Source organism: Coregonus clupeaformis, chromosome 2 (genome assembly GCF_020615455.1).
Source record: "Coregonus clupeaformis isolate EN_2021a chromosome 2, ASM2061545v1, whole genome shotgun sequence".
Taxonomy (NCBI): Eukaryota; Metazoa; Chordata; class Actinopteri; order Salmoniformes; family Salmonidae; genus Coregonus; species Coregonus clupeaformis.
The window spans coordinates 14,996,367-15,016,195 of NC_059193.1; the positions used below are offsets into that span (position 1 = coordinate 14,996,367).

Sequence of the window (19,829 nt, forward strand, 5' to 3'; positions counted from 1 at the left end):
GAATACATGCTTACTTTTACATCACTACATACCTGCATGAAAGCCCCACTGTTTTATTCCTCAACCTAAACCTCAACCAAGCACCTCAACCAAGCACCTCAACCTAAACCTCAACCTAAAGCTCAACCAAGCACCTCAACCTAAACCTCAACCTAAACCTCAACCTAAAGCTCAACCAAGCACCTCAACCTAAACCTCAACCAAGCACATCAACCAAGCACCTCAACCTAAACCTCAATCTAAAGCTCAACCAAGCACCTCAACCTAAACCTCAACCTAAAGCTCAACCAAGCACATCAACCTAAAGCTCAACCAATAAAAGGGTTGTCGCTCACTTTTAATATTATAAAGGGATAATTAACATCTGAAGGACAATTGCCAAGAGAGTCTTCTTTAATCTGCTCGATTAAAGCCTTCATCGAAACATTCTCCATATTGATCCACAGCAGAACATTGTTTAATTGCGGTTTCTAGGTGGCTGAAAGACAACTGTAGTTCAGATAGATAGCTCATGTTTATCTCACCCTGAGATCAATGCTACTCTGTAAAACGATCAATGTATAGGCTAGAATACAGGAACACCCCTGGATATTGAAGCTCAGGAAATTGCTTCTTTGATATTAATTCAACAGTGAGTTTCATTACTTCCAGAGTAAATTCTCCTTCCCTTGTATCACCATTTATTAAATGACTCTCCTCACTAGCCTATTGGGATGCCATTTTAACTACAGACTTACTCTAAAAGGGAAAAGAGACAGACAGCGAGAGAGAGAGAGGGGAGGGGCAGGGGGAGAGGGAGGGCAGAACAGTAACCAGGTCTACTGTGTGTAATAACATGAGAGAGCGAGAGAGAGAGAGAGAGAGAGAGAGAGAGCGAGAATAGGTGGTATAGTACTTTAGTAGTGAGATAGCATGACAGAATGGGTTAAGGAAAGAAGGCTTCAGCTTCCGTCACTGCTCGGCACAGATTCTCCCTCCTCCCGTCCTTTTACATTTGGAAAACTGACACATCTGACACGTCTCCAATTGCCAGTTAGTGACTTTTGATATGTAATGGTTATATCATCACAATGTCATCTCCATAGGGTAAACAATGAATGAAATCATGGTTCCATCATTGTAATTCCCATAGAGTTAACAGAGCTCATTATACCGGTGGTATAGGACTGTTAGGACCATAGGAAAATACTAATGAGTGATTCCATACAAAACCAGGACAAATAGCAAATGTTTCAATATATTGTTGAACATAACATACTCTACAGGCATATAAAAGTTCCCGAGTGGGATCTCTGCTAGTTTTAAAGTTTTTATATAGAGAACTTGGTGTATCATTGCACATCCTGCAATTTACCAGCAGAGGGCGACCATTTTGAATCCATTTTGACATTCACTGTGTTGGTAATGTTTCCAACTTGGATTATAACTCTAGCAGTAGCAGAGATCCTCCTCTGGAACTGTGATATGCCCATAGAGTATATTATGTTCAACAATTTATTGAAACATTTACTAAATCAAAAATTGTGTTTTTTCAATATTCATGTTGATATTTTTCAATATTCATACATTCATGTAAAGAAAATGTTACTGAAATCTAAGTATTGCTCATACACATTTTTGCTTTGTAGCACCTACAGATGAAACATTATGACGTTTTTAAATGTCATACATATATCAACTTTGATTAATTATTTCGATTATGCTTTTAGACACATATGTCAAATATATGTCAACAATCCTTCCTCCAAAGGACTGGATTTAATGTTGTGAAAATGTCCAAAATAATGTCATTTTTTGTCCTGGTTTCGGCACATTTTCAAATTTCCTCTGCTCCTGACTGCATGTTCTGCCATAGAAATAGAATGAATAGAACGGGTGTCCCCATTCAAGTCAATGATAGCATAATGGGTGGACTGGCGGCCATTACGAGTGTACCCATTAGGGTTGGGCGATTTTACCATTGCATCGTCTATCGACGATGTTTGACAGCCATTGTCGATGGTGACAACATTGTGATGTCACAAACGAAGGTTTAGCATATTTGAACTTGACTGTATCGCCGAAGTCTGGCAGCGTACAACAGCGCAGCACAGTGAGCACACAGCAGGGCGTCATGCCTAATGGCCTATTCCCTATTTGCCATAGCCTACATTTTCAAAGCATATGTGGTAGATTAGATTAGAAGTTGAATAGTCACATGTACCGGGTTGCAGGTGTAATTACAGGGTACAGTGAAAGTCTTAAGCTCCGAGCTCCAACAATGCACCAAAGCAATGAAAAATGTCAGATAGGGCCTAACGTGTTTTTTTCCCCCTCTCCTATCTGTCAGATGATCATGGGCCTTTTGCAGCGCACACTCCATTGTCTGACTTATTGTTTTAAAATCTTAATTTCCCTTTTTCTACCCAATTCCCATTCGATTTTAATGTGACTCTTTCATGATCAAGCATTGAATGAATCTATAGGCCTAACAGAGTTCTATGTTAGAAAGGTGTTTGCTAATAGCCTAAATAGAAACATAGTATAGTAATAATGAGAGAGAGAACAAACTATTGCAAGATAGACTAATGGAATAGGAAGTTTAAACAAACCTGGTACATTTCTGCTTTACTTGACCAAAGTGTAGGCAAAAATCCCTCCTTGCAAACCAAACAGCTAATACTATAGGCCTACACATAGGCTATTGTCAAGAAAAGTATATAAAATATATATATATATAAAAGTATATTCAAAGACATTAAAGGGTTTATTAATGTCCTTGAATTACGCAACTGGAAATCGGGCATAAGCTCCCGCAGCAGCACTTTCAATAAGCGGGAACAAAAAAAAATGAATGATGAGTCAGTGTCGGAGTTGTCTCACAAACAACTTTATTTTTAATAGCTTACAAATTGTGCATTTATATAAGTCAACAACAATCAGATAAAACAAATGATTTATAACATTCTTTATAACACTTGAATTAACATTGGCTTAGGTTAAAAACGAATAGGCCTAGTATACTTATGCTATGCCTTTTGCCTATTGATCTGTACAAATCCTAAATATAAATTACAAAATAAATAAAGTAGCCTAAACGAAATAAGTAAGAAAAGAACCCGTCTTCAGTCAGCTGTTTTTTTTTAAACGATTTTGATGGTTATTTTGTTTTCATGGATGTCTTCATCCATAACCGTTGGTTACACGGTTATACGGTAATTGTGCCAGCCCTAAAACACACACACAGGAAAGCATGCACACACTTTAGTGCAGCTGTAGCCTTTCAGAGGGTCAGTGTGACTAGGCCTCTGGCCTGGCTGAGAGGGACAGGCTCTGGAGAGAAGAGGCTGTGTGTGTGTGTGTGTGTGTGTGTGTGGTAATTTAGGGTTGGAGTGTGAAGCCTCTGTTCGTTAATCCCCTAATCTGCTGAAGCCTGAAAATCACCGCCGTCATCTGTCAGACAGGGTAGAGCATGCGCACACACACACACACACACACACACACACACACACACACACACACACACACACACACACACACACACACACACACACACACACACACACACACGTAAAAGCATACACACACACGCAAACGCAAACGCACACACATACACACAGAGAGAAATCCCTCACAGGTGTTAAGAGTTACTATGTTAATACATAACCCATATAGATGGAGAGAGAGGGAGAGAGAGAGAGAGAGGGAGAGAGAGAGAGAGAGAGAGAGAGAGAGAGAGAGAGAGAGAGAGAGAGAGAGAGAGAGAGAGAGCGACACTCCTTATGGACTCAAACGGGAAATATATACAAGAAAATAAACTTTTTCCCAAACACACAGTCTCTAAACTCTGGTGTCCAAACACCCAGCGCGCCCGAGACCTTCTGTCTGAGGACCAACTAGGGTCACCTAGCCACATAATAATACACACAGGCACAAAAGACCTGAGAGCACAGCAGGAAAGGGTGGCCACATCACTCAAGGGAGTGATTGAAAAAGCTTCTTCTACTTTCCCCAATGCACAAGTGGTTATCTCCACCCTGCTACCATGAAAATACTTTCACCATGCTACCATACAGCAGGTAAACGCAACGATTTCCCACGACTGTGCCTCAAAACCAAATGTTTACCTGGCCCACCACTCCACCCTGGACTTTAACAGCCTTTATGAACAGGTCCACCTATACGAGGCAACAATGCCCACCTTCGCCAAGATCCTAAAGGACATCGCCCTCAACCGCAGCACCAACACCTCACACAGGAGCAACAGATGAACAGACACCCCACTCAGACCAGCGAGACACTCTCCTAGACCTGCGGGACCCCCCCCAGGACCTACACATAGAGGACCCCCGCCGAGAGGACCTACATCCAGACCACAGTACCACCAGCGACATCCACACCCCACCCTAACCAATCAACACCCCCCCAAGTCAACCATGCCCACACCCCATTTAGGCCCCCTCAGATCAGACCTATGCCCCTCCTGCCCACCCCATGCCCCCCACTCCCACAAAGGGGGCCTCAACATGAAAGTCACACATACGCCCAGGCTGTGAGTAGGCAAACAGACCCAACCCCCACTCTTATACTATCCCAAGCCAATGGCATATACCAGATGCTCAGCAGGATCTGCTCACACTTAATGGTCTGAGGCCAAACCACACGACTAACAACATTGGACATTTTATCGAACACAAAGACTTCACTATCTCATCCTGGAATATCCAAGGCCTGAGGTAATCTGCCTTTGGCTTAAAGAGCAGGAACCTGGACTTCACCAGAAATACAGACATTGTAATCCTACAAGAAACATGGTATAGAGGAGATGGACCCACTGGTTGCCCTCTAAGTTACAGAGAGCTGGTAGTCCCATCCACCAAACTACCAGGAGTAAAACAGGGAATAGAGCAGACCTAACTCTCTCTGTTAAATTAATCAAAACAAGAACATTTTACATTTGGCTAGAAATTCAAAACAAAAATTATCTCAACAGAGAAAAATGTCCTCTTGTATGCTACCTATATCCCCCCACTAGAGTCCCCATACTTTAATGAAGAAAGCTTCTCCATCCTGGAGGGAGAAATCAACCATTTCCAGGCCCAGGGACATGTACTAGTCTGTGGCGACCTAAATGCCAGAACTGGACAAGAACCTGACACCCGCAGCACACAGGGGGACAAACACCAACCTGGAGGTCACAGCATTCCCTCCCTCATATGCCCCACTAGGCACAACTACGACAACATAACCAACAAAAAACGGGTCACAACTCCTGCAGCTCTGTCGCACACTGGATCTGTACATAGTCAATGGTAGGCTTCGAGGGGACTCCTACGGTAGGTACACCTATAGCTCATCTCTTGGCAGTAGTACTGTAGATTACTTTATCACAGACCTCAACCCAGACTCTCTCAGAGCGTTCATAGTCAGCCCACTGACACCACTATCAGATTACAACAAAATCACAGTCTACTTGGACAGAGGAATACTCAATCATGAGGCATCAAAGCCAAAGGAACTGAATAATATTGAGAAATGCTATGGATGAAAGGAAAGTAGTGTGGAAACTTACCAAAAAACATTTAGGCAACAACAAATTCAATCCCTTTCAGACAACTTCCTGTACAAAATGTTTCACTGTAATAGTGAAGGAGTAAATTTGGCAGTAGAAAACCTAAACAGTATTTTTGACCTCTCAGCTTCCCTATCAAATCTAAAAAATGCAAACAGACAACCATAGAAAATTAACAACAATGACAAATGGTTTGATAAAGAATGCAAAAACCTAAGAAAGAAATTGAGAAAACTATCCAACCCAAAACATACAGACCCAGAAAACCAGAGCCTACTCTCTATGGTGAATCACTAAAACAATACAGAAATACACTACAGAAAAAGAAGGAACAGCACGTCAGAAATCAGCACAACGTAATTGAAGAATCCATAGAATGTAACCACTTTTGGTAAAATTGGAACACACTAAACAAACAACAAAACGAAGAGTTATCTATTCAAAATGGAGACGTATTAATTTTTTCAAATCAAATCAAATTGTATTTGTCACATGCAGCGAATATAACAGGTGTAGACCTTACAGTGAAATGCTTACTTACAAGCCCTTAACCAACAATGCAGTTTTAAGAAAAACAAGTTAAGAAAAATATTTACTGAAAAACTAAGTAAAAAATAAAAGAGCAACAATAAAATAACAGTAACGAGGCTATACACAGGGGGTACCTGTACTGAGTCAATGTGCGGGGGTACAGGTTAGTCGAGGTAATTGAGGTAATATGTGACTTGTTTCAGGAAACTAGGCATATGTCGTGGGTCACTAATTCACAGGAGAGCCATTTGAACGTAAACCTTTTATGTTGATCTAAATGCGTTTTGGGGAATATGTGAACTTTCATGTGCCTTAATAACAAACTTGTATGCCATCTGTAAATACGAATAAAATTGTTCAATTATGAGCCTAGTTGGTTAAGCCACAGAAAAAGGCAGCAACCTTCCCACTAGCCATGATTGGCTGAGATAATGAGTGGGCTGGACATGCCGAGAGAGGACTTCGGATTGGTCTGCCATATAGCACGCTTCTGTCTATTTGAGCAGGTCAGTATGTGTAGGTAATCCTGTCTAACGCTGCTTTTTTTAAATGTATCATGTAGTGGAGCTGCATAAGTGTTGCTCGACACTTTCTGGGGGATCAAGTTTTGAAATCAGTGGAATTAGAGTATGATAGCTAAAGAGATGGAGAAAACACCTGTCTCCGGATAACATCTTCAAACTAAGGACAATCATGGCATCTGTGACAGGGAGACACGTCCATCCATGCATGATGTATATGGGTAAGATAGTCTAGCTAGCTACATTTTCAGATATTACACGTTTCTAATTTTGACAGAAAGTGGTTTCATTTCAAGTTAAAGTGTACTGTTAGCTAGCTAGCTAACATTAGCTGGATGGCTCGCTAGCTAACGTTACGTGTATGATCTTATTATTCGTATCTCAGAGCCATTTACTTGCTAACATTGAACCTGGTTCGTTAGCTACCTGCAGATTCATGCAGGGTAGTAACGTCATGAGTTGTGATTATGGTTCATTGTTTACCTAGCTAGCTAGCTAGCTAGCTACAAGTCTTAACAAAAGACTCCACTATGCAAGTAACCATTTCGGGTGAGTTTGTAAATTCAGTCTGAGTATGCCAGAGAGCAGAATAATTGATGAATTTACGAACGCACAACACCCATTGAATATGGCAGGTGTCAGTAAACATTGGCAAAATGTTTTAATTAAATTGCTGCCAGCAGCACAGTTACAGTCACCAACGCTCTGGATAACATGAAAACAGCCTAAATGAGAGAACACCCCATTGACCATTTTACATGCCCTAGCAGAGCTGGTTAGGCTGTTATCATGTTATCCAGAGGTAAACAATGAACCATAATCCCAATTTTGTGTCTGGAAGTAGCTAGCAAGCTAGCCAATGTTAGCCAGTTAGCTTGGGTGCTTGACTGCCATTGTGAGGTCAGAACGCTTGGATCAACCCTACTCATCAGCCAGAGCGTCAAGTGTGTGCTCTGAACTCTCCGAGAGCGAACCGAGATGGGTGGGGCTAAAGTTTAAGAGGGTGTGAAGGATGCTGAATGGGTTTAGACAAAGAAGAGCTCTTAAGTAAGTACCAAAACATTCAAAGGCCATTTTCTCAAAAGTGAGATTACAAGTTTATCAACTTTCAAAGCAGAATTACTTTCCCATTGTTCCCTTAAATGCAGTGTATGATATACAATTTTGTAGCGCTGTGTATCTGCTTTTATCCAATGTAAAAAACACCATTTCAAATGTTGCTACATAAGACTGAATCAAGGCGGTCGGTCACATATGTACACATAGGTAGGGGTAAAGTGACTATGCATAGATAATAAACAGCGAGTAGCAGCAGCGTAAAAAAAAGGGGGAGGGGGTGAATGCAAATAGTCCGGGTAGGCAGTTGATTAGCTGTTCAGCAGTCTTATGGCTTGGGGGTAGAAGCTGTTAAGAAGCCTTTTGGACCTAGACTTGGCGCTCCGGTACCGCTTGCCGTGCGGTAGCAGAGAGAACAGTCTATGACTAGGTGGCTGGAGTCTTTGGTAGATTTTTAAGAACGTCCTCTAACACCAACTGGTATAGAGGTCCTGGATGGCAGGAAGCTTGGCCCCAGTGATGTACTGGGCCATACGCACTACCCTCTGTAGCACCTTGTGGTCGGAGGCCAAGCAGTTGCCATACCAGGCGATGATGCAACCAGTCAGGATACTCTCGATGGTGCAGCTGTATAACTTTTTGAGGATCTGAGGACCCATGCCTAATCTTTTCAGTCTCCTGAGGGGGAATAGGCATTGTTGTGCCCTCTTCACGACTGTCTTGTTGTGTTTGGACCATGATAGTTTGTTGGTGATGTGGACACCAAGTAACTTGAAGCTCTCAACCTGCTCCACTACAGCCCTGTCGATGAGAATGGGGGCGCGCTTCGCCCTCCTTTTCCTGTAGTCCACAATCATTTCCATGGTCTTGATCATGTTGTTGTCCTGGCACCACATTGCCAGGTCTCTGACCTCCTCCCTATAGGCTGTCTCATCATTGTCGGTGATCAGGCCTACCACCATTGTGTCATCGGCAAACTTAATGATGGTGTTGGAGTCGTGCCTGGCCATACAGTCAAGGGTAAACAGGGAGTGCAGGAGGAGACTGAGCATGCACCCCTGAGGGGCCCCCGTGTTGAGGATCAGCGTGATAGATGTTTTGTTGCCTACCCTTACCACCTGGGGGCGGCCCGTCAGGGAGTCCAGGATCCAGTTCCAGAGGGAGGTGTTTAGACCCAGGGTCCTTAGCTTAGTGATGAGCTTTGAGGGAACTATGGTGTTGAATGGTGAGCTGTAGTCAATGAACAGCATTCTCACGTAGGTGTTCCTTTTGTCCAGGTGGGAAAGGGCAGTATTGAGTGGAATAGAGATTGCGTCATCTGTGGATCTGTTGGGGCGGTATGCAAATTGGAGAGGGTCTAGGGTTTCTGGGATGATGGTGTTGATGTGAGCCATGACCAGCCTTTCAAAGCACTTCATGGGTACAGACGTGAGTGCTACGGGTCAGTAGTCATTTAGGCAGGTTACCTTGGTGTTCTTGGGCACAGGGACTATGGTGGTCTGCCTGATCACCGACAACGACGAGACAGCATATAGGGAGGAGGTCAGAGACCTGGTCATGTGATGACAGGACAACAACCTCTCCCTCAACGTGATCAAGACAAAGGAGATGATTGTGGACTACAGGAAAAATAAGAGGACCGAGCACATCCCCATTCTCATCGACGGGGCTGTAGTGGAGCAGGTTGAGAGCTTGATGTTCCTTGGTGTCCACATCACCAACAAACTAACATGGTCCAAGCACACCAGGACAGATTTGGCATGGGTCCTCAGATCCTCAAAAGGTTCTACAGCTGCACCATCGAGAGCATCCTGACTGGTGACATCACTGCCTGGTACGGCAACTGCTCTGCCTCCGACTTCAAGGCACTACAGAGGGTAGTGCGTACGGCCCACTACGTCCCCCTGTAGCTCAGTTGGTAGAGCATGGCGCTTGCAATGCCAGGGTTGTGGGTTCGTTTCCCACGGGGGGCCAGTATGAAAATGTATGCACTCACTAACTGTAAGTCGCTCTGGATAAGAGCGTCTGCTAAATGACTAAAATGTAAAAATTTAAATCACTGGGGCCAAGCTTCCTGCCATCCAGGACCTCTATACCAGGCGGAGCGCTAAGTCTAGGTCCAAGAGGCTTCTAAACAGCTTCTACCCCCAAGCCATAAGAATCCTGAACATCTAATCAAATGAATATTGCATGCCCCCCCTTTTACGCTGCTGCTACTCTCTGTTTATTATCTATGCATAGTCACTTTAATAACTCTACCTACCTGTACCTATTACCTCACTTACCTCGACTAACTGGTGCCCCCGCACATTGACTTGGTACCGGTACCCCCTGTATATAGCCTCGCTACTGGTATTTTACTGCTGCTCTTTAATTATTAGTTACTTTTATTTCTTCTTCTTTTGAATGTTTTATTTTTATTTTTTATTATTCTTTCTTAAAATTGCGTTGTTGGTTAAGGGCTTGTAAGTAAGCATTTCACTGTAAGGTCTACACCTGTTGTATTGTCGCATGTGACAAATACAATTTGATTTGTATGTGTGTGTGTGTGTGTGTGTGTGTGTGTGTGTGTGTGTGTGTGTGTGTGTGTGTGGGTGTGCGTGTGCGTGTCAAGCCAAGCCAAGTGGGGCAGCCTGAGGGCTTGTGTGGTGATTGTAGCTGACACAGCCTGCTGTCCACTGTGAGCTCTTAGTAACACCAAAGACCACAGCCAGGCAGGACACACACACACACACACACACACACACACACAGAAGTAACGCAGTCTGGCAGGTGAAGAGAGGATGAGGACACATTAGGGTTAATCGGGCGTTTGCTCTCTGACCACTGCAGAGTGTGTGTGTGTCCCTAATGATCTCACTCATCTCATCTGAGATTTGTGCCTTCTCACTTATTCATATGCCACTCTCAGAGGCGAGAGGGAGGGAGGGAGTTAGGGGTGGAGAAATCAGACAGGGATCACAGAGAAGAAGGAAGCAGAGAGAGAGAGAGAAAGAGAGATGGAAAAAGGTAGAGCACTGGATGAATGAAAGTGTAAAGCCCCGTGCGGTGTGCTATCATGTGACCAGCTCTATATCAAACTTCCCCTTATATCCTGATTTGATATGAATCAGAGATTTGAGTTGGCTATATGGACACACATTTCTAGTAGCTAAGGATTCTGCCCTGAATGAACAACAAGTGGGATCAGTTGGAGTGGAGTTTAAACCAGACAGACATACAGGCTGACAGTCAGACTGACTTACAGACAGACAGGCTGACAGACAGACAGACAGACAGACAGACAGACAGACAGACAGACAGACAGACAGACAGACAGACAGACAGACAGACAGAGGCGAAGCCATGGCAGGGCTGGGCAGAGGCCTTGCCAGATTGAACACTGGCCCACCCAATCAGGATGGCTTAAAATATATTTTTTAAATGTAATAAATGAACTTAATTTGTTGTTTGTATTGTCTCTCGATTAATCAGAAATGTTGAAAAATGCAGTAGGAAGTTACAGGGATCTAATTGGTTATATCGCAATCATATGGTACCACTAAAATGCGAGTGTTCCCCACTACAGTGATCAATGGAAAATCGCAGTATTTATCATGGAAGTGGTATGGACAGTTTTATTTGCTGGAATATAGTTCGACAAGGGACATTATTTTCTGCGAAATGTGTAGACATTTCCCAGAGGCCACAATGGAAGGCTCATTTGTTAGAGATGGATATAAGGATTTGAAGCACCTTCGCAAGGCATGCTTCGGTCATGAATTCCAATCCCTTATTGAAGTTTTGGACAGCTTCAGCCATCAGATCGTGCATGCTGACTGCACGTCTCAACCATTTAGCCCTGTTGTCCTTTGAAAGGGAACTCAGTGACTCTTTGGACTATAATTAAATCATCTCCATCTTCAACACCAAGCCTAGGCGTCTACGTCTTGTGCTGTAAAACGTGAAACACAAAAAAGGTAAGACTGAATACTGTTTATTTATGGTTTAGCCTAATGTTTTCATGCCTGCCTTGGTAGGCCAAGCCTATATGTGTTTAAATCAAAGTGAATTACTGTATTCATACTGTGTTATTAGGCTACTGAACAAAAATATGAACTCAACATGTAAATTGTTGGTCCCATGTTTCATGAGCTGAAATAAAAGTTCCCAGACATTTTCCATTCCCTCAAAAAGCTTATTTCTCTTACATTTTGTGCACAAATTTGTTTACATCCCTGTTAGTGAGCATTTCTCCTTTGCCAAGATAATCCATCCACCTGACAGGTGTGGCAAATCAAGAAGCTGATTAAACAGCATGATCATTACACAGGTGCACCTTGTGCTGGGGACAATAAAAGGCTATGCAGTTTTGTCACACAATGCCACAGATGTCTCAAGTTTAGAGGGAGTGATCAATTGGCATGCTGACTGCAGGAACCTGAACTTTTGCCAGATAATTTAATGTTCATTTCTCTACCATAAGCCACCTCCAACGGCATTTTAGATAATTTGGCATTTTAGATAATTTGGCATTATGTCCAACCGGCCTCACAATCGCAGACCATGTGTAACCACGCCACCCCAGGACCTTCACATCCGACTTCTTCAATTGCAGGAACGTCTGAGACCAGCCACCCGGACAGCTGATGAAACTGTGGGTTTGCAGAACCAAATAATTTATTCACAAACTGTCAGAAACCGTATCAGGGAAGCTCATCTGCGTGCTCGTCGCCCTCACCGGGGTCTTGACCTGACTGCAGTTCGGCGTAGTAACCGACTTCAGTGGGCAAATGCTCACCTTCGATGGCCACTGGCACGCTGGAGAAGTGTGCTCTTCACGGATGAATCCCGGTTTCAACTGTACCGGGCAGATGGCGTATGTGTGGGTGAGCGGTTTGCTGATGTCAAACATTGTGAACAGAGTACCCCGTGGTGGCAGTGAGGTTATGGTATTGGCAGGCATAACCTATGGACAACGTAAAAACAATTGCATTTGATCAATGGCAATTTGAATACACAGAGATACTGTGACGAGATCCTGAGGCCCATTGTCATTCCATTCATCTGCCTCCATCACCTCATGTTTCTGCATGATAATGCACATCCCCATGTCGCAAGGATATGTACACAATTCCTGGAAGCTGAAAATGTCCCAGTTCTTCCATGGCCTGCATACTCACCAGACATGTCACCAACCATTGAACATGTTTGGGATACTCTGGATCGACGTGTACGACAGCGTGTTCCAGCTCCCGCCAATAACAATCAACTTCGCACAGCCATTGAAGAGGAGTGGGACAACATTCCACAGGCCACAATCAACAGCATGATCAACTCTATGCGAAGGAGTTGTGTCCCACTGCACGCGGCAAATGGTGGTCACACCAGATAATGACTGGTTTTCTGATCCACGCCCCTACTTTATGTTTAAGGTATCAGTGACCAACAGATGCATATCTGTATTCCCAGTCATATGAAATCCATAGATTAGGGCCTAATTTATTTATTTCAATTGACTGATTTCCTTATATGAACTGTAACTGAATAAAATCTTTGAAATTGTTGCATGTTGCATTTATATTTGTGTTCAGTGTATGAGGATTTCATGTTTTCATGCCTGCCTTGGTAGGCCAGGTTTAAGTTAGCTGATTCCAGTGAGCTACTGTATTCATACCCGCCGTGGTATTATATATAATGACTTCATGTTGCTTATTCAACGTGAGCTATTCATTTCATACTCCCCTCAAGATATCGGCTTAAAGTGCTTGTATTGTATTGTGTGTGGCTGTTTTCATATGGCAGAAAGTGTGCACTTTTAGGCTTAATGAAAACATTTTCAGGGCTTTCTATTCTTCCTTGCTTCTTTGTGCAATAGTGCAATAATCTGTTTGTGCATATTTCAATCCAGTGCCGAGCTGGTGTCCGGCCTATACGCTAACCATGGTCCTGAATCCACCTGTTGTGCCTGTACAGTAGATCGCTCCTTTGAGTGGGAGTGGTCTATCTGATCTGATAATATGTTGATAATTTCATGAGGTTGGACTGTTGGACTGAACACTTCAACCGTTATCCGTATTTTGTAACAGTATAATTTTTCCTATTTTATCACTGCACTTGTCTGCTGCTGTAGAATCTCTCTCTCGCTCTCTCTCTCTCTCTGAATATGTAAGTGATAGACATGTTGTGTATTTCATTACGTTTGTTTACTGTCAGACTCGGACAGTTGGCCTGTTTTGTCAGCGGTGTTGTTATAAGCGGTTGTGCAGTTGTGCACTTGCGCTGCCTACTTGGCAATAATAACGGGCTTGTTTGTCAAGGGATGATTATTATTATTTTTTATTTTTTTGTGAAACCATAGCATAGGCCTATGTTATTCATCACCATGGGCAGGTAATGTGACTTGATCGGCGCTGGCTTAGCCCGGAAATTCGGATCTAAGATGTCAGCACCGGACAGCTTCGTCCTCCGCTCTGTTCTCTGACTCCTGATAATCACATTCACAGGGCGAATTGTGCATTTATTCCCATGTCTCATGAGTTCTACAGTTTAACCTAGCCACTTTATTTTGCTTCTCAATAGAAGAGCTTTAGGGACAGGCTATGATGTTTAGGCCAGGGCCCTAATTCTGGTAGCATCACCATTTCCCCTATTGACGAAATAGCCTCAGCCTACATAAATCATGTGGCAAAGACTACAGCTTAGAAAGGTTATTAAATAAATATTAATATTAGGGTAGAAATATGTGGACACCATAGTGTACGGAATTGAATGTAGCCTAGGCCTTTTTATGTAACCCATAACTCTCCTCTAGCAAAACGCACAATACAGAGATGAATCAGCAGCGACTAGCATCCAAACCTTCAGCTGCTGTGAAGTGTAGGAATTCCTTGAGTATCCCGTTCTCATGTAACACACAACCACTGAAATCTGTTCCTTTTCTTACCTCCGCGGGTATCTAGACCCTTAGCCTAACATGTCAGCCATAAAGGCTAGGTCTATTAGGCCTATTCAATTCTGGATATCATGATGGATGTATTTCGCATTGCCATGATTTTAGGTCATTTAGAGTAGCCTACATCTGTTCATCATATAATCTTTCACGCAGGGCGCCTTTCCATTCTCCAGGCAGGCCGCTTGGATTTTTTTTGTCAAAATTTGAGTATACCCACTTCTCCATGCACCACGACTACACCACTGATGTCTCGGTATTTTTGCTGGAAAATGTTGACCCAGTCATTTTTTACTCAGGACCAGCCACACAGCAATGTCTGCCTACGCCTCTGCAGACAGGCCCGGGCATGGAGCGAACGCACCAAGTTGATCAGCCCCTAGGGAGGTTTAGCTTTAGCCTAGTGACATCGGCAGAGACAGGTCAAGCTGCCGCAGCATGGAAGTGGCGAGAGCTTTATTATGATAAAGTGACAGTAGCCAGCTGCCTGCCCCGCATACACACACACGGCGGTCAGAGAGAGCTAGAGCGCTGCGGTATCCATAGGCGACAGAGCAGAACTAGTAGTGAGCTGAGCAATGCATGACTCAACAACCGTACGGCAGGTCCGATCACTGCACTGCTGGAGGTAGATGAGCGGTGTAGATACAGCAACACCACAGTGTGCAAAAGGTAGCTTATGCCCTATACTGTTTGTGACATGCTGCAGGCTACTGCTGACTGGGTCAGCAACAGCTAAAGAAGGCTAGATGACTAGCAGACTCGATATCTCAAGGAACGGAACTTAAGCCTAAGGTAACTCGTCTATTTCTAATAGGTGCTACAGTGATAACAGAGGGCTGGATTCAGTGCTGGTAGCCTATTCTGTAGCGACATGCGCTTCTTGCGAGAGTCAGTAAAGGGAAACTAGCATGGTTCACTCTCGTATCCCTTCACATCCCCACACCACTCGGATTTAGCAGCAGTAGCATCAAAGATCATTCAAATCCTGGCAGAGTCGGACATCTTAGCTGAGAGGCTAGTGTCGTTTCAGACAGTCACTCAGAGACACCCACCCCTCCTCTTTTCTCTCTTCTGGGGATAGACTTTGGAAACAAACATTTGACGACGCAGTGTTACCTGCACTCGCAAACACGCACGCACACACAAGAAACCTCAATGTCATCGCAGGCTACAATGCAGCCCTTGTCTCACACCGAGTGTGATAAAAACTGATGCAGACACATTTAGGCGATATATCGTTTGTTGTTTAAGCACAACAATAGACCACAACCACTCTGCATTGGAATCAGTGATGTGGAAACGATCAGAGTCACCAGCATAGCTCCAAAGGGAATATAGAATTCCTTACCTGTCTCTCAGCCGCGCGGCTCGCTCTTCATAATCCTTTCCAACGGAAACTTTTCCTCCACTCTAACGTAAGAACCTACACTTTTTTTTGAGTTCTCCCTCGAAAATATACTTTGAACCCCCACCCCTCACAAATATAGGCAGGCTGACGCTGAGAGGAGAGAGAGAAAAATAGGTTTATGAATTCTGGGAAAATCGATAATCAAAATGGATCATACAATCCAGCAGGTTATTTTCCTCTCTTTCGAATCAGAAAACACTAGATGCTACAGATTCAAACAAACGGAGCGTTGTATTTCTACCGCACGTCTCTACACAAGATGCGATACACACAAACACAAACGCACGCACCGCAAGCAAGCATTCTCTTGACTGAATGAGCGCGGTGGCCAATCCGAAACGCTGCGCGCGAGGCGCGAGGGAGCGAGGCTGGGGGAGTTACCATTCCATTCAGCCCGGAGCATTCCAATGCGCGCTCACGGTCAAGTCAACTGTCATTAGCAGATCATATGGGCTGCAATCTGCCTTCTGATGCCTTTGGCGGGAAGGTTGATGTGATGATGATGATATGTGAGTTGAAATATTGTAATGAAACAGAAGGAGACAAATTCAGGCTATGGAAAAAAAACGAAGAAAGACATGACAAAATGAAAAGGAAATTTCTGGAGTTCAGTCTATTTTTGTGTGCATGAACAAGCCTTCACTTTTTTAGGAAAAAGCTTATGCTGGGAATCTTATTTCTGTAGCATTTTTTCAAATAAATGTAAGTGCTTATAAACAACGTTGCTATTGTACATATAGTCTAGTCTTCCCCATAATTTATCAGCACAAAGCCACTCAAGCACCCTGGCGTTATAAATGCTTATATAATTGGTCACTAGACCTATACCAGCATTGATTCAAGATTAGTCCCCTGTAGCTCAGTTGGTAGAGCATGGCGCTTGCAAAGCCAGGGTTGTGGGTTTGTTTCCCACGGGGGGCCAGAATGAAAATGTATGCACTCACTAACTGTAAGTCGCTCTGGATAAGAGTGTCTGCTAAATGACTAAAATGTAAATGTAAATGTTTTATTGACATGATATAGCCGACTTATACAAGATGTACTGTATTTGATCATTGTCAGAGGGTAGGTCTACCTGGTCAGCCAAGGAAGGTGATTGAAAACTGAATTTCTGTGTTCAAGACCAAAGAAAAAGGGGGAAACTTGTTTTACAAGAAAATACACTTTTGCTAAATGACACTTTGCACTGAATTGAAGCAAAAATAAATGTGCTTCTGTCAGCCCAAACTTGACAAAAGGAAAGGAAAACATGATAATAAAGTTTACAATATTATGGGAATTACAGTGCATTTTCACATAACACAACAATTTGAATAGCCATGCTAGCTTCGCCCTCGTGGGTGCTAGCAAGCTAGCAAGCTAGCAAGCATGCTGGGTATCAACAGCCAATTCATTAGGGGCATGCTAGGTATCAACAGCCAATCCATTAGGGGCTGTAATCTATAGAGAGCTTTAATTGGTCTATAACGCCACGATGTCACAGAGTATTCGCATAAAGTTTAGCTTTCCACAACTTTGGTTCCTGCCTTGTTCATGCTCCCTCGCCATCAAGCTCGCATTGCCCTGTTCACGCTCCCTCGCCATGCTCGTATTGCCCTGTCCACGCTCCCTCGCCATCATGCTCGCATTGCCCAACGGTCCCCCGCCCACTTCCCTTCCCTCCATTGAAAATGAATGGCTTCTGAAGTTTCATCGCCCCATGACAGTGGATTTCCAAAGGGAACGACAGGGTGCGATGAAACTTCAGATCCCTGGATTGGCTGTTGATACCTAGCACTACCTAGCCTGCTTGCTAGCACCCACATGAGGGCGAAGCTAGCATGGCTATCCAAATTATTGTGTTATGTGGGAGTCCCCTGTTACCCTACAAACTCCCGCAGCGGTGACAATGTAAAGGCTACACTCCCAAATTATTACATGCGCCTAGTCAAACCCCCGGGAGAACAACTGGGAAGTGACAGGTAAAAAAAGACTTTTTTTTTTATACCTGTATGATAACTAAAATTACTCAAGGGGAGGGAACATTTTGACAACAACATTACTCTATTGAGCTACAGGGGAGGTGGCTGAGACATGAATATGTTGCCAAATCATGATCTGCTCAAGTGTCTTTAGCAACATGAAAGGGTTTGTAGGCTATGTAGGGAAAATGGTCAGTGGTGTAAAGTACTTAAGTAAAAATACTTTAAAGTACTACTTAAGTCGTTTTTTGGGGTATCTGTAGTTATATTTAGGGTATCTGTACTATATTTTTGACAACTTTTGCTTTTACTTCACTACATTCCTAAAGAAAATAATGTACCTTTTACTCCATACATTTTCCCTGACACCCAAAGTACCCGGTACATGTTGAATGCTTAGCAGGACAGGAAAATGATCCAATTCACGCACTTATCAAGAGAACATGTGGTCATCCCTACTGCTTCTGATCTGGCAGACTCACTAAACACAAATGCATCATTTGTAAATTATGCCTGAGTGTTGGAGAATACCCCTGGCTATCCATACATTTTAAAAACAAGAAAATGGTGCCGTCTGCTAATATAAGGAATTTGAAAGGATTTATACTTTTACTTTTACTTTTGATACTTAGGTATATTTTAGCAAGTACATTTACTTTTGATACTTAAGTATATTTAGAACCAAATACTTTTAGACTTTTACACAAGTAGGATTTTACTAGGTGACTTTCACTTTTACTTGAGTAACTTTCTATTAAGGTATCTTTACTTTTACTCAAGTATGACAATTGGGTACTTTTTCCACCACTGGAAATGGCCACTACAGTCACATGACACATACAAAATTATACACAGTATTTTGGTCATGCTTTGAATATTATTTTTGGCCATGTATCTGCAGTGCTTTATGCCATTTTAACTGTATGCACCACACCCTCTTTCTGGGCAAGGCAAAACCCACTGGCACAGACGTCATTTTCACATCTAGTTTTTATTTGCATTTGGTTGAGTTGTCGCCTAACGTGAATTCAACGTCAAATCAACAAAACATATATGTCACCATGTCATTGGATTTAGGTTAAACGTTGTGTGAAAACGTTGATGACTTTTTGCAAATCAAATACATTTTCCAAGTTGATTCAACGTCATCACATATAATTGTTTTGTTGGAATGATGTGGAAACAATGTTGATTCAACTAGTTTTTGCCCACTGTGTAGCCCCTATTCATATTACCTTCTCCTAATGGCTTCTGTGTATTAAAACCAATAGGAAGACACAATAACTAACAGCAAAGGGAAATTACCTCAGTTATCTAGGGAGACAATGTTAAAAGTTAGCCTATTGCTTCACACCCAACCAAGCTCTAACTGCATATTTCCCCACAGACACAGAATAATAAAGCTTGATTATTTGAAAACACCTTGTTAAGGGAACCCTGTGGCTGCTTTGATGAAGATTTAACACTAAAGGATGGTCTAATACATAACTGGGGAATTAATAATACCTGGTGAAGCTGTAAACCTTGGAATTCTAATTAGGTTCCGTTTCAGTTAAAGGTGTATTCTGTTAGATCTAAGTTCTCTTGTGACAACAACAAGACACAGTATAGGCCTACAAACACAGCTGACCTAAATAGGCTAGAGCAAACACAGAACAGAAAGAGAATATGTTCTTTGATTTATGCAGATTGAGTATTTAAACGTATAAGGAAAGAGAAAGGAGAGGAGGCAGGGTGAACAATACATCTCTTGTGGGTAACAAACAGGTGCGCTGTAAAACAAAGATGAAAAGGTAGGACTGTAGCTGCTCAATGTTTTTCTAACACACCCCCAAATTATTCATTGGAAAATAGTTTTCTACAGGGG

At 42.9% G+C, this 19,829-nt stretch overlaps 1 protein-coding gene across 1 annotated transcript in view; it reads right to left on the reverse strand.

Moving 5' to 3' along the window:
* Nucleotides 1-16,291, reverse strand: part of LOC121586126 (teneurin-2-like) — a 90,342-nt gene extending 74,051 nt beyond the window's left edge. The window contains exon 1 of the mRNA XM_041902625.1: nt 15,942-16,291. The gene's annotated coding sequence lies outside the window, so the exon portion shown is untranslated. The remainder of the gene's footprint in view (nt 1-15,941) is intronic.
* Nucleotides 16,292-19,829: the final 3,538 nt, after the last annotated feature.